The 11970-nt window shown below is 48.3% G+C and overlaps 1 non-coding gene across 1 annotated transcript; it reads right to left on the reverse strand.

Moving 5' to 3' along the window:
* Positions 1-11425: 11425 nt before the first annotated feature.
* Positions 11426-11544, reverse strand: LOC137500747 (5S ribosomal RNA). Its single transcript, XR_011018248.1, has one exon. It is a non-coding gene; the product is annotated as a 5S ribosomal RNA (ribosomal RNA).
* Positions 11545-11970: the final 426 nt, after the last annotated feature.

Consider the following 11970-nt stretch of genomic DNA (forward strand, 5'->3'; position numbering starts at 1 on the left):
GAGAGAACGGAGCTTGAAACGTCCATACGAACCGCAAAGCGAGTTTCCTGGAGGTCTTTGTGGCGCGGGGGCGTTGGCAATGGTGCAGGGGTGTGCTCGGAGGTCGCCGTCGCGGAGCGGGCGCGGGTGGTTGTCGCGCTCCGCGGCGAAACGTACCCTAACTCGACTTAACCCCACTTCTCGTAACCTAACCCCAAAAAAACGCGCGCGCTGGCGCGCGCGCGCACACACACACGGGAAGTGTCGAGGGTTGTAATAATAATAATAATAATAATAATAATAATTACTGAAGGTGGTTGTGAAGGGGCCGGCGCTGTAGCGCAGGGGCAGCGTGCCTGCCTCGTAGCTGGGGGGCCCGGGTTCAATTCCCGGCCAGGCAAAGGAATTTTACCTCGATCTAATGGCTGCTTTGAGGTCCACTCAGCCTGCTTGCTTAGGGGCTGTAGTGCCATGGGGCTTGGTCTGGTTTTCATTGTAAAGGACAAAGCAGGAGGATTTTTAGCAATAAGGTAATGTAGTAGTAGTAGTAGTAGTAGTTCTTCCCTCCTTAGCTTATGATTTGAATGTTTTGCACTGTCTTTCGATGTATATGAAGTAGGACAGATAGATAAAATCAGAGTGGAGTTGATAACAAGGCTAACAGATGCTGCTCTTTTTTTTAAAGGTGTGGTGGCCCTGAAAAGGGCCGTTTGTTAAGAATGCAGCAAGGCAGAAAACCTGGCACCTTACTTGGAGCTGGTGTATTTGGTAACTGCCTTGGTACCCTCACTGACGGCGTGCTTGGCCAGCTCACCGGGCAACAGGAGGCGGACGGCAGTCTGGATCTCCCGACTGGTGATGGTGGAGCGCTTGTTGTAGTGGGCCAGACGGGAAGCCTCAGCGGCGATGCGCTCGAAGATGTCGTTGACAAAGCTGTTCATGATGCTCATCGCCTTGCTGGAGATGCCAGTATCAGGATGTACCTGTTTAAGCACCTTGTAGATGTAGATGGCATAGCTTTCCTTCCTCTTGCGCTTCTTCTTCTTGTCTCCCTTGGAGATGTTCTTCTGGGCCTTGCCGGCTTTCTTGGCTGCCTTTCCGCTTGTCTTGGGTGGCATGGTTGTCTGGGATGTCTCCTAGAAAGTAAATTTTTCGGCCCCCTTGCAATTCTTTTTAAGACCGAGAGGGCTGCATGCGACTAGCCAATGAGCGCAAGCTTACTGCAGCCTTATTGGTTGGCTCGTAACGTTGAGCAACCTTGCAGGCTACAAAACTGGTGCGCAGAGTGATTCGGTATCATTTTCCCTTCGAAGTAGAGCAGCAGAGCATCATAGCATCATGTCAGGACGAGGAAAGGGAGGAAAAGTGAAGGGCAAGTCCAAGAGTCGCTCCAGCCGTGCAGGCCTGCAGTTCCCTGTCGGCCGTATCCACCGTCTCCTCCGCAAGGGAAACTACGCTGAGCGAGTGGGTGCTGGGGCTCCTGTGTACCTGGCTGCAGTCATGGAATACCTGGCAGCTGAAGTTCTTGAGTTGGCGGGCAATGCAGCCCGTGACAACAAGAAGACCAGGATCATCCCTCGTCACTTACAGTTGGCCATCCGTAACGACGAGGAGTTGAACAAGTTGCTGTCTGGAGTGACCATTGCCCAGGGTGGTGTTCTGCCCAACATCCAGGCAGTGCTCCTGCCTAAGAAGACCGAGAAGAAGGCTTAAGTTCCTGTTCTCGGTCAGGGCGTTGGCTCACCGGAAAAATATAAATAAACGGCCCTTTTCAGGGCCACCAACTCCTTAAGATAAGAGCTGTTTGTCTATCATGCTGCTATAGCTATCTTAGCAGAAGTATGGAGAAATCCTGAAGTGATAGAGCAGTTCAGACAACTCTCCTAATAATAATGATAATAATAACAATAATGAGACACTGCAAATATGAGGGCATCTGTAACATTAGCCAGGAGAGCACAAGAATAGCCTTTCCTTTGAGGTTATTTATTTAAGGGGGAAATGAGTAAGGTAGCTCCAGGCCCCTCTTAATATTTAATTTTCAGAAGGGAAGGAAGAAGGAAGTACATTATAGATTTCTTTTCATTTCATTTATGCTGTATAATTCTGTTCTTGACTGCTGGATACTACCAACCTATGCATGTAAGAACACACACTTAACTAGAAAGGAAAGGAAAGGATACTTAAAGTAGTATATTTACAATACTTTGTCTTTTAGACGTGCACAGCAAGGAAGATAATGTTTGTTTTCTCTTGTTAGCATTAAAATGTAGACATCATAACTGATAATGAGGGCTTTTTTCCGTGCAGGTTTCGGGGAGATGACTGTTTTGAGAGGGAGAATAGCGCAAGCTACGTTAGAGGAGTACTGTAAGTGGGACTCTGTGCTCTTTTGAGAGGTAAGTGGTGGCCCTGAAAAGGGCCGTTTTTTAAATACTGCATGCTCACAAACGGGAGCACGCTCGGAGGAGACTTAACCACCAAAACCGTACAGGGTGCGTCCCTGCCTCTTGAGAGCATAGACGACATCCATGGCGGTCACGGTCTTCCTCTTGGCGTGCTCGGTGTAGGTGACGGCATCCCGGATAACGTTCTCCAGGAATACCTTGAGCACGCCACGGGTCTCCTCGTAGATAAGTCCCGAAATACGCTTGACTCCACCTCTGCGAGCGAGACGTCTGATGGCAGGCTTAGTGATGCCCTGGATGTTGTCTCGGAGCACCTTCCTGTGACGCTTGGCGCCTCCTTTGCCGAGTCCCTTGCCTCCCTTGCCTCGTCCGGTCATGATAGATCAGTAGAGCTGCGAGTTCAGAGCTAGAATGCGGCTGGCACTCGAGGCCCCTCGCTTTTGTTGAAAGTGCCTGGCCCCGGTGACGTCAGCACCGCCCGGCCAATGGGAGTGCAGCTGCTACCGAGGGTGGGGGAAGCGAAGCAATAAAACAGTCGGGCAGCAAGCCCCCGAACCATTCTTCCTGGGACGAGTCGACAGTGAGCACGTGATGGCCCGTACTAAGCAGACTGCACGTAAATCTACCGGAGGCAAGGCCCCGCGCAAGCAACTGGCCACCAAGGCTGCCCGTAAGAGCGCGCCTGCCACCGGAGGAGTGAAGAAGCCTCATCGCTACAGGCCCGGTACCGTGGCCCTGCGTGAGATCAGACGCTACCAGAAGAGCACTGAGCTTCTGATCCGCAAGCTGCCCTTCCAGCGGCTGGTGAGAGAGATAGCTCAGGACTTCAAGACCGACCTGCGCTTCCAGAGCTCGGCTGTCATGGCCTTGCAGGAGGCCAGTGAGGCCTACCTGGTGGGTCTTTTTGAAGACACCAACTTGTGTGCCATCCACGCCAAGCGTGTCACCATCATGCCTAAGGACATCCAGCTCGCCCGCCGCATCCGTGGCGAACGTGCCTAAGTCCGGTGCTTGTCTTATGGCTGGAGCTTTACCAAACGGCCCTTTTCAGGGCCACCAAAATTTCCTAGAAGAGTAGTTATTGTCTCTCTGGTCTAGGATAGAAGGAAAACGAAAAGAAAAAAAGCTAGTGGTTCCTCTAGGTTCAAGGAAAAATCTAAGAGTAACAGAATATAATAATAATAACAATAATAATAATAATAATAATAATAATAATAATAATAATAATAATCTTGAGTATTGAGTACAATAATTCATTAATTAATATCTAGGACGTGATAGTAATAATAATAATAATAATAATAATAATAATAATAATAATAATAACAACAACAACAGCAACAGCAAAAGTGCAGTAAGTAAGGATAAAGAAAAATGTAGTTAAGTACAATAATAATGAAATTTGAAGAGTGAGTCGCCCCGCAATGAGACAAACTAGCCTGTTTAGGAGGCAGAGATAGGAGAGGCCAGGGTTCCAGCCTTGGACAGTGACTGACATAATATGCTCTCTTGGGGAATAAAATTGATGGCCCTGATAAGGGCCGTTTTTCCTCTGCTCCTACGAGAGCAAGAGGTGCGTGTAGAAGGAAGCAAGAACATGAAATGTCCTCACTTCCTTTTTGCTGGTGCCTTTTTAGGCGAGGCCTTGGGCTTAGCGGCCTTTTTAGGCTTAGGTGCCTTAGGTTTCTTAGTGGGCACCTTGGCGGCCTTCTTAGCCTTGGAAGGAGCCTTCTGCTTGGGTTTGGGAGCAGGAGCGGCCTTCTTCTTCTCGGCAGGCTTTTTGGAAATGGCTTTCTTGGCTGCAGCCTTGGCTCCACCAGCCTTCTTCGCCTTGGGGATGCGCTTCTCCTTGGGGGCAGCGGACCGCTTGACAGGGGCTGCGCTGGCCTTCTCCGGCTTGGCAGCCGAAGCGAGCTTGAAGGAACCTGAAGCTCCCTTCCCCTTGGTCTGGACCAGCTCTCCGGAAGCCACGGCAGATTTCAGGTACTTCTTGATGAAAGGGGCCAGCTTCTCAGAGTCCACCTTGTAGTTGGCAGAGATGTACTTCTTGATAGCCTGCAGAGAAGATCCACCTCGTTCCTTCAGGCTCTTGATGGCACTGCCCACCATCTCGGAGGTTTTCGGATGGGCAGGCTTGGTGCGAGGTTTCTTCGATGCAGAAGCCTTGCTCTTCTTGGGCGACGCCTGGGCCGGAGCCGAGGCGGGTGCAGATGCTGCCGATGCTGTTGCTGTGTCAGCCATGGTCACGATGAGAATGTGTTCGCGCGCTCCAGACTGTGTACGAGACCACGTGACCCCCCGAAGGGGGGTCGCGTGGTTTTTGTTTTAAATCTTTTGGGACCGCCGACCTTTCTGGGTCCTTTGTCCCATGCCAACTGGTTGGTGAGTTGCTTGTTTCGACTTGCTGTCCTCGTTCTTCAGTTGGTTCTTCTCAGTTTTCGACTATGCCATCTTGACATTGTAGTTTTCAGCCCTATCTTCCAGCATTTCAAGAGGGTAGGGCAGGTTAGATTTGGGATTTATTATATACAGTATTTGGGTGAAAAAGTTTTGGACGTGGGAGATAATGGCTTTATGTTGCTGTAGTGGTGAGGAGAGTTAGGAGGCTTTTAAGTAGCTCTATGGCAGGTGTGTTGAGTTGCGGTGGTGGGTTGTAGGCGGGAGGTGGTGGGATCTTTAGGCTGAGTAGTGAAGGTTGTTGCGGTTGGGTGGCAGGTTGCTGGTGACGTAAGTGCTTTTTTGCAATATGCTGGGCCTTGAGTGCCTTTTTAAGGAAGGGACACCCAGGATAGGATGCAGCATGGTTGCCCTTGCAGTTTGCGCATATGGCCTCCTTTCTAGGGACTGGGCAGGTGGAGTGATGATGGTGATCTCCACACCTATTACAGCGAACCTTGTTAGTACAGTTGGCAGCTGTGTGATGTAGTTGGAGACAGTTATAACACATGATTATACTAGTAGGCTTATGGCGAGGTGAGGTCCTCCTTTGAGTGGGGGTGGCAGTGCTTAGGGTTGCAGGAGGGGGTGCCTCCGGTTCTATGGCAGGTGTGGTTGGAGAATTTTCAGCGCTTTCCGGATCAGGAGGGGGTGCCTCCGGTTCTATGGCAGGTGTGATTGGAGTATTTTCAGTTTTTTCCAGATCAATCTGGATATGCGTGGTAGCTGAAGAGTTGGGAACTTCTGGGTCAGTCTGGACATGTGTGGTAGCTGAGGGGGAAGTGATTTTAGGGTCGGTTTGAGAACAGGTGTCCACAAGGGACGGAGGTGAATCGGTTTGGACGCCGCAGTCCAAGAAAGGAGGGTCTTCTATTGTGGCTTCTTCTTCTTCTTCTTCTGCTTCTTCGATGTCGTCTTCCTCCTCAGGGTAGATTTCTTCTTCAGGCTCAGGATCTTGGAGTGAGTCCACTGGGTTAATGACTATAGGGCGGGGGACATCTTGGAGGGTACTGAGCCTTTGCAGAATGTCCTGCATGAGAATGTCTCGGACAGGGGTAATCATTAGTAAGTTGTTATGCGTCTCTTCTAGTACAGCGACGTGGGTGGGTATGATGTCTGAGATGGCACCAATTATTGTGCTACGGTTTAGAGGCACAGGTCCTTGGATACCAAGTGGGATTAGTGCTGTGCTGCACTTGGGCGAAACTGGAAAGATGGAATTATTCTTGACATAACGGACTGGGTCTTCATAGCTTGCGCTTTCGAGATCCTGGTGAGAGAGTGTAGTTGAAGTTGATTTATGCGATAGTGCAGGCGACGGCGATCGGACGGTGGGGTGAGAGTGAGGCGGGCTGGGGGTATTGTTGTTGCGATACTGGGTATAGGCCTCAATGAATTCACTAATGGGGGAGCGGGGGGGCGAGCGGGTACGGGTCGTGTTGCTTCTGGTTTGGTAATTTCTGGGAGGGTCCGGAACAGGGGTCCAGCTACTCGGTCCACCGGACTTGTTCCTTGATCTTGGTTTGTTGGGCATGGCGGGATTTTTCTTGGCTGGGATTTATTTGGTTGAAGGCTGGGAGAGGTAAGGATGAAATACTGGAATGGTCAAACGCAGTAGCGGACCAGGCTGGGTATGTCAACTTGTTGCCTGTGTCGTGTCAGGCTAGTTTTTTATACGTGGATTACGCCACAGGCAAGACACGCGCACAGGACACCAAGCTGTATAGACAAATATGCTCTGTGGCCACTATAGTGACCGTTTACTGCAGTTGTCTTCTTAGCTGGGTGATAGCCTGCAGAGAAGATCCACCTCGTTCCTTCAGGCTCTTGATGGCACTGCCCACCATCTCGGAGGTTTTCGGATGGGCAGGCTTGGTGCGAGGTTTCTTCGATGCAGAAGCCTTGCTCTTCTTGGGCGACGCCTGGGCCGGAGCCGAGGCGGGTGCAGATGCTGCCGATGCTGTTGCTGTGTCAGCCATGGTCACGATGAGAATGTGTTCGCGCGCTCCCCTGGTTATCTGAGTGTATCAGGCTACTCGGACCGCGCAGGAAACAGCAGTGGCTGGCTGTCGGGTGGGTTGCGCGGCGACAAGTTGGGGACGTGCTTCCTAGCTCCTTTCTCGTGCTCCCTGCGTCTTTAAGGGGTGGGTTACAATCAGGGTTCGGTTAGGAAGGGATAGTCAAAGGTTTGACGCTGCTCCTCAGGTGGCAGAAGTACTCGTCACCTTGCTTCGGGCGTCCTGATGGAGGTGCGTTCCATTTCACCAGCCGCCTCTCCATGCCGACGTTTAGGGGCGGCCGTCGTCGTCGCGACGCCCCCGGGAGTGACCCCCTCTTACCTGAAGGAAGCCCAATCCTTCCTCTAGCAATGGAGCTGAACGGCCATCCTCAGGCTCTAACCCCTTCCGAGTGAGAGCAAAGGCAAGTCAGCCTTTAGGTAGTTTTCCACAGAGTGAAGCAGACCTGCTGTAATCTGCCTCTTGTAGCTTTGCTTGAAAGGACCTACAGGATAAAGGACATAAGTTAGAAGCTAGCCTCCATGACTCGTTCGACTCCTGCTTTCCTGCTGGTAGCGCCAATCTCGTAAAGTCCTAGCCTTTAGGCCTCTATTTATAAGGCTCTCAACTCTGTACAGTCTCTCACATCCAGCAGCTTTCAGCCCCTGTCGGGGGTCGAAAGCTCAGGTTGGGAAAAGGGACAGCCTGCCCAAGGGAACCTCTAGATGTTTCTTAGGGCATAATTAAATTTCCAGTTCGCTACAGAGCCTGTACCGCCTCAGGAGAGGCTTCACCCCTCGCCTGCTGGATGGAGGCATTGTGAGTCGTATCTTACTGCCTCCAGTGGGCTGCGAAGGCAGGATCGAGAACACCGTGACGGAGGAAGGGGCAGTCAGTCCAGACTCTTCAAAGAACAGATTTCCTGTACCAGGAGATGATAAGTCTGTCAGTTTGATAGACCTGGCAACATCCCTTACCTTCGGTCAAATTTCTTTAGGATGAGAGACCCTTTGAGACAGCAACTCAGCAGATTTATTGGAAGGAAGGAAGGAAGGAAGGAAGGAAGGAAGGAAGGAAGGAAGGAAGGAAGGAAGGAAGGACCATGGTTTCCCAACAAACTTCTCTGCAAGACATTGCCACAACTTACAAGGGAAAAAATGTAAAGGTTTGAGGTGCTGCAACACTCATACAGCTAACATCTCACTTAAATGGTCCTGAAAGAAAGAAAGAAAGAAAGAAAGAAAGAAAGAAAGAAAGACAGAAAGAAAGAAAGAAAGAAAGAAAGGAAAATAATAATAATAATAATAATAATAATAATAATAATAATAATAATAATAATAATAATAATAATAATAATAATAAGAAGAAGAAGAAGAAGAAGAAGAAGAAGAAGAAGAAGAAGAAGAAGAAGTTGTGTTTAATGACCCTTCAATAGGAGTTTATTTTTTGAGAGAAGCTAGTGTTTTTACCTTGAATATGTATACTCTGAACGAGGTGAAGCAGAATTTGAAGCCAACTGATCGCGCCGAGACTCGATCTTGCTACCCACCTTCATCATACAGAGTAGCGTATGACGATGATGATGATGATGATGATGATGATGATGATGATGGTAGTAATAACTGTATCCAAAATTCAGGTAACATCAGTTTTTACTCGCAAAATGGTTTCATGATTTCTTTGGCTAAGAGAACCAAGCGGTAACCCTAACCTCGAAAATGAATTGTCGCTCTCGATTTATAAGATGCCCTTTCTTTCTTCGGCCTAGTCGCTATCTAGTCGGCAGTCGTTTGAAATCGTGCAGGTTTCTGCATGGTTCGACGTGCGTATCCTACTAGCAGTTGAAGTCAGCGTGAAATTAAGTACAGTACAGTAACTATGTGTAAGATCTCCTTCACTTGGTGAGACAAGTTGTAGGGCCAAATAAAGGTACAGAGAGCAGAGAGAGCATTACATAACATAGAGCTAAATATGCACTGTACTTGGGTTGATGGTGTATTATACTGAACGCCCTCTTCCCCCCCTCCCCCTGCCATTACATCTTTACTGAATGATTCTGCACAACGTTCCCTGCTGTTAATATTAATCCCCTACTGGGTTTTAGCTTAACGGTATCACTCGGTAATCATCATCATCATGACAGCCTCTGTCCTTCATGCTAAAAATCAGCTGCAGAGAAAAGGACCCTTTGTGTTCTTGCCATTATTATTATTATTATTATTATTATTATTATTATTATTATTATTATTATTATTATTATTATCATTATCATTTACCTCAGCGAATGAAAGCCCATGTATGAACATTTTTTTGTACATAAGCAACGATCAGCTGCTTTACCGACACCTTGTAATCCAAGAAAGAAAGAAAGAAAGAAAGAAAGAAAGAAAGAAAGAAAGTAAGTATAGGGGTACCTAACCACTCCTGAAAACTACTTTCATTGAAGGTTGTACTAGGCCAAACTCTAGAGACCTCTTACTAAATGGTACCATACTACAGGGCAGGTGTAAAAAATAGTTAATGAAACCGTATAATGAAAGGTACAGACTTAAGAGCAAGTGGCGTACTGGCTTATTATCCCTCCCTTCCAGGACCCTTCTTGCAACCACTAACCACCACCTACACCCCTGCCCAAGCAGTATTCGAGCATCGGGCTGTGTGATGTGGTCGCCTTAGAAGTTTGTGCTAGACAATACCCCAAAGAAAGTAGGTGGTTTAAGACAGGCAATAAAGTTTTAAGTTTTACTCCTCTTCCCTCAAATATGAAGAGAAGTACACCATAATGAGGGGTACTAAGCCATTTAAATTCATGACAGAGACCTGATGATTCTTAGCCCTGCTGATCTAGGGTGACACTTGATATAACCAGGCCAGACCCAGTACCTGAATATTTTTAGGTTATCCAAGCCAAACCTGGGTTATATATTGCCCGAAATATGTAGCATCTACCCTGTAATTAGAAGATGCAGGTGTGACTTCACGACTGGTGATGATATAACGGAGCACAATTTAGCATGTTAGGTACTAGTAGATCCACGATCAGCCCTAGCCGTGTCTGATGCAGAAATCCTAACCTGACTTGGGAAGAACGGTAACTTATTTCTTTCTTTCTTTCTTTCTTTCTTTCTTTCCTTGAACGCTAGCCTGTAGTAGTAAGGCAAGAGGCAGTGATCAGGTGGTCAGCAAAAGGACACATTATTGCTTGAGTTCGAAATTGTCCACTGCCTTAAGTAATAGTCGTATTAGTAGCAGTAATGGTGGTGGTGGTACTACTAGTAAGGTTATGTTCACTATTATCTTACGCCTTTCGTAGATGCCGAGGTGCCGGAAGTTTGTCCCGCAGGAGTTCTTTTTATGCGCCCATATCTACAGACCATCGAAATATCACACGAGTGAGCCGGTGTCGAACCTGTCAAGTAGGGCTCAGAATGGTCTAATTTTAATTCTAGGACGGTAACAGTAACTATACGGAGTTCCGATTCGTTCTACTCAATTTATCACTTGCCAAAAGATCGGTCAGCTGACGTACAAACAACAAAAACGAGTGCTTTCCTCCCTTCACCTAACCTAAAACGTCACGACTCTTTGAACTAACCCTTGTCGTCAAAAGGTTACCTTCTCAGTCTTATTTGAAGGGCGTCTCGTCTTTGATAGAAATGAAAGAGTTTTACAAGTTCCTAGGCTTCAAAACTACGTTACATCGCAACACACGCACTTCGAAGATAGCGGGCTGTGTGTAGGCCACTGTACTGCACTGGTGCCCTACCGTTCGTAAGGAAGCCCGGGAGAGACACGAGCGTACTACAAACTTGTAACTTATTGCCGAACCGTGTCGTAATTTGAATAGCTACTTACCTGAAAGAACATAAAAGGAAATTGTTCGACTCTTTGAGGGGCTGCTAAATGCCGCGGTCGGTTGCTAGGACATGGCTTTCATTGTAATCACGACAGTGTCGATGACGTTGCATGGAAACCACCTTCCTCGCGATTTTCAAGGTGGGCGGGGAGTTTAGAAGCCTCGTTCCGCCCTTTAATAATCTTAATATTGGGAGAAATAGGACGTAGAATGATGTTATGTGCCATAAGAGGCCTGCAGGATAAGCTACACTAACCTAAAAGAATAAGAACAGCAAGTTTAGACATAGGGACGTACGATAGGAGGTACGAAAGTTAAAATCCTGGCACGAGTAATTGGAAGCGGTGCTAGGCTCAGCAAGGGTCCCCTAGGTCGACACACACACACACACACACACACACACACACACACACACACACACAGAGAGAGAGAGAGAGAGAGAGAGAGAGAGAGAGAGAGACGACGAATAATAATAATAATAATAATAATAATAATAATAATAATAATAATAATAACAACAACGATGATGATGATGTCGCCGCCGCCAGGTTAGGCCGGTCACCTAGGAGGAAATGCAATACTACGCTAAGCTTCGTTCCTGTATAGCCACGGGGTCGAAGAGCAGCAAAAGGTCTAGCTAGTTTCAGACGTAACAAAAAACGTGATTTAAGCAATTTCTGCTGGCCTGAGGCAAAAGTTGAAAGTAAGTTGTCGTACTGGGACTGGGAAACTTGGTAAAAAGGGAATTGAGCCAACGGCACGTGGTGTTCCCAAGCGGTCACCCATCCAAGTACTGACCACGCCCAATGTTGCTTAACTGCGGTGATCGGACGAGAACCGGTGTATTCAACATGGTATGGCCGTTGGCGAGAGAACGGAGCTTGAAACGTCCATACGAACCGCAAAGCGAGTTTCCTGGAGGTCTTTGTGGCGCGGGGGCGTTGGCAATGGTGCAGGGGTGTGCTCGGAGGTCGCCGTCGCGGAGCGGGCGCGGGTGGTTGTCGCGCTCCGCGGCGAAACGTACCCTAACTCGACTTAACCCCACTTCTCGTAACCTAACCCCAAAAAAACGCGCGCGCTGGCGCGCGCGCGCACACACACACGGGAAGTGTCGAGGGTTGTAATAATAATAATAATAATAATAATAATAATTACTGAAGGTGGTTGTGAAGGGGCCGGCGCTGTAGCGCAGGGGCAGCGTGCCTGCCTCGTAGCTGGGGGGCCCGGGTTCAATTCCCGGCCAGGCAAAGGAATTTTACCTCGATCTAATGGCTGCTTTGAGGTCCACTCAGCC

This window comes from Anabrus simplex, chromosome 4, assembly GCF_040414725.1.
Source record: "Anabrus simplex isolate iqAnaSimp1 chromosome 4, ASM4041472v1, whole genome shotgun sequence".
Taxonomy (NCBI): Eukaryota; Metazoa; Arthropoda; class Insecta; order Orthoptera; family Tettigoniidae; genus Anabrus; species Anabrus simplex.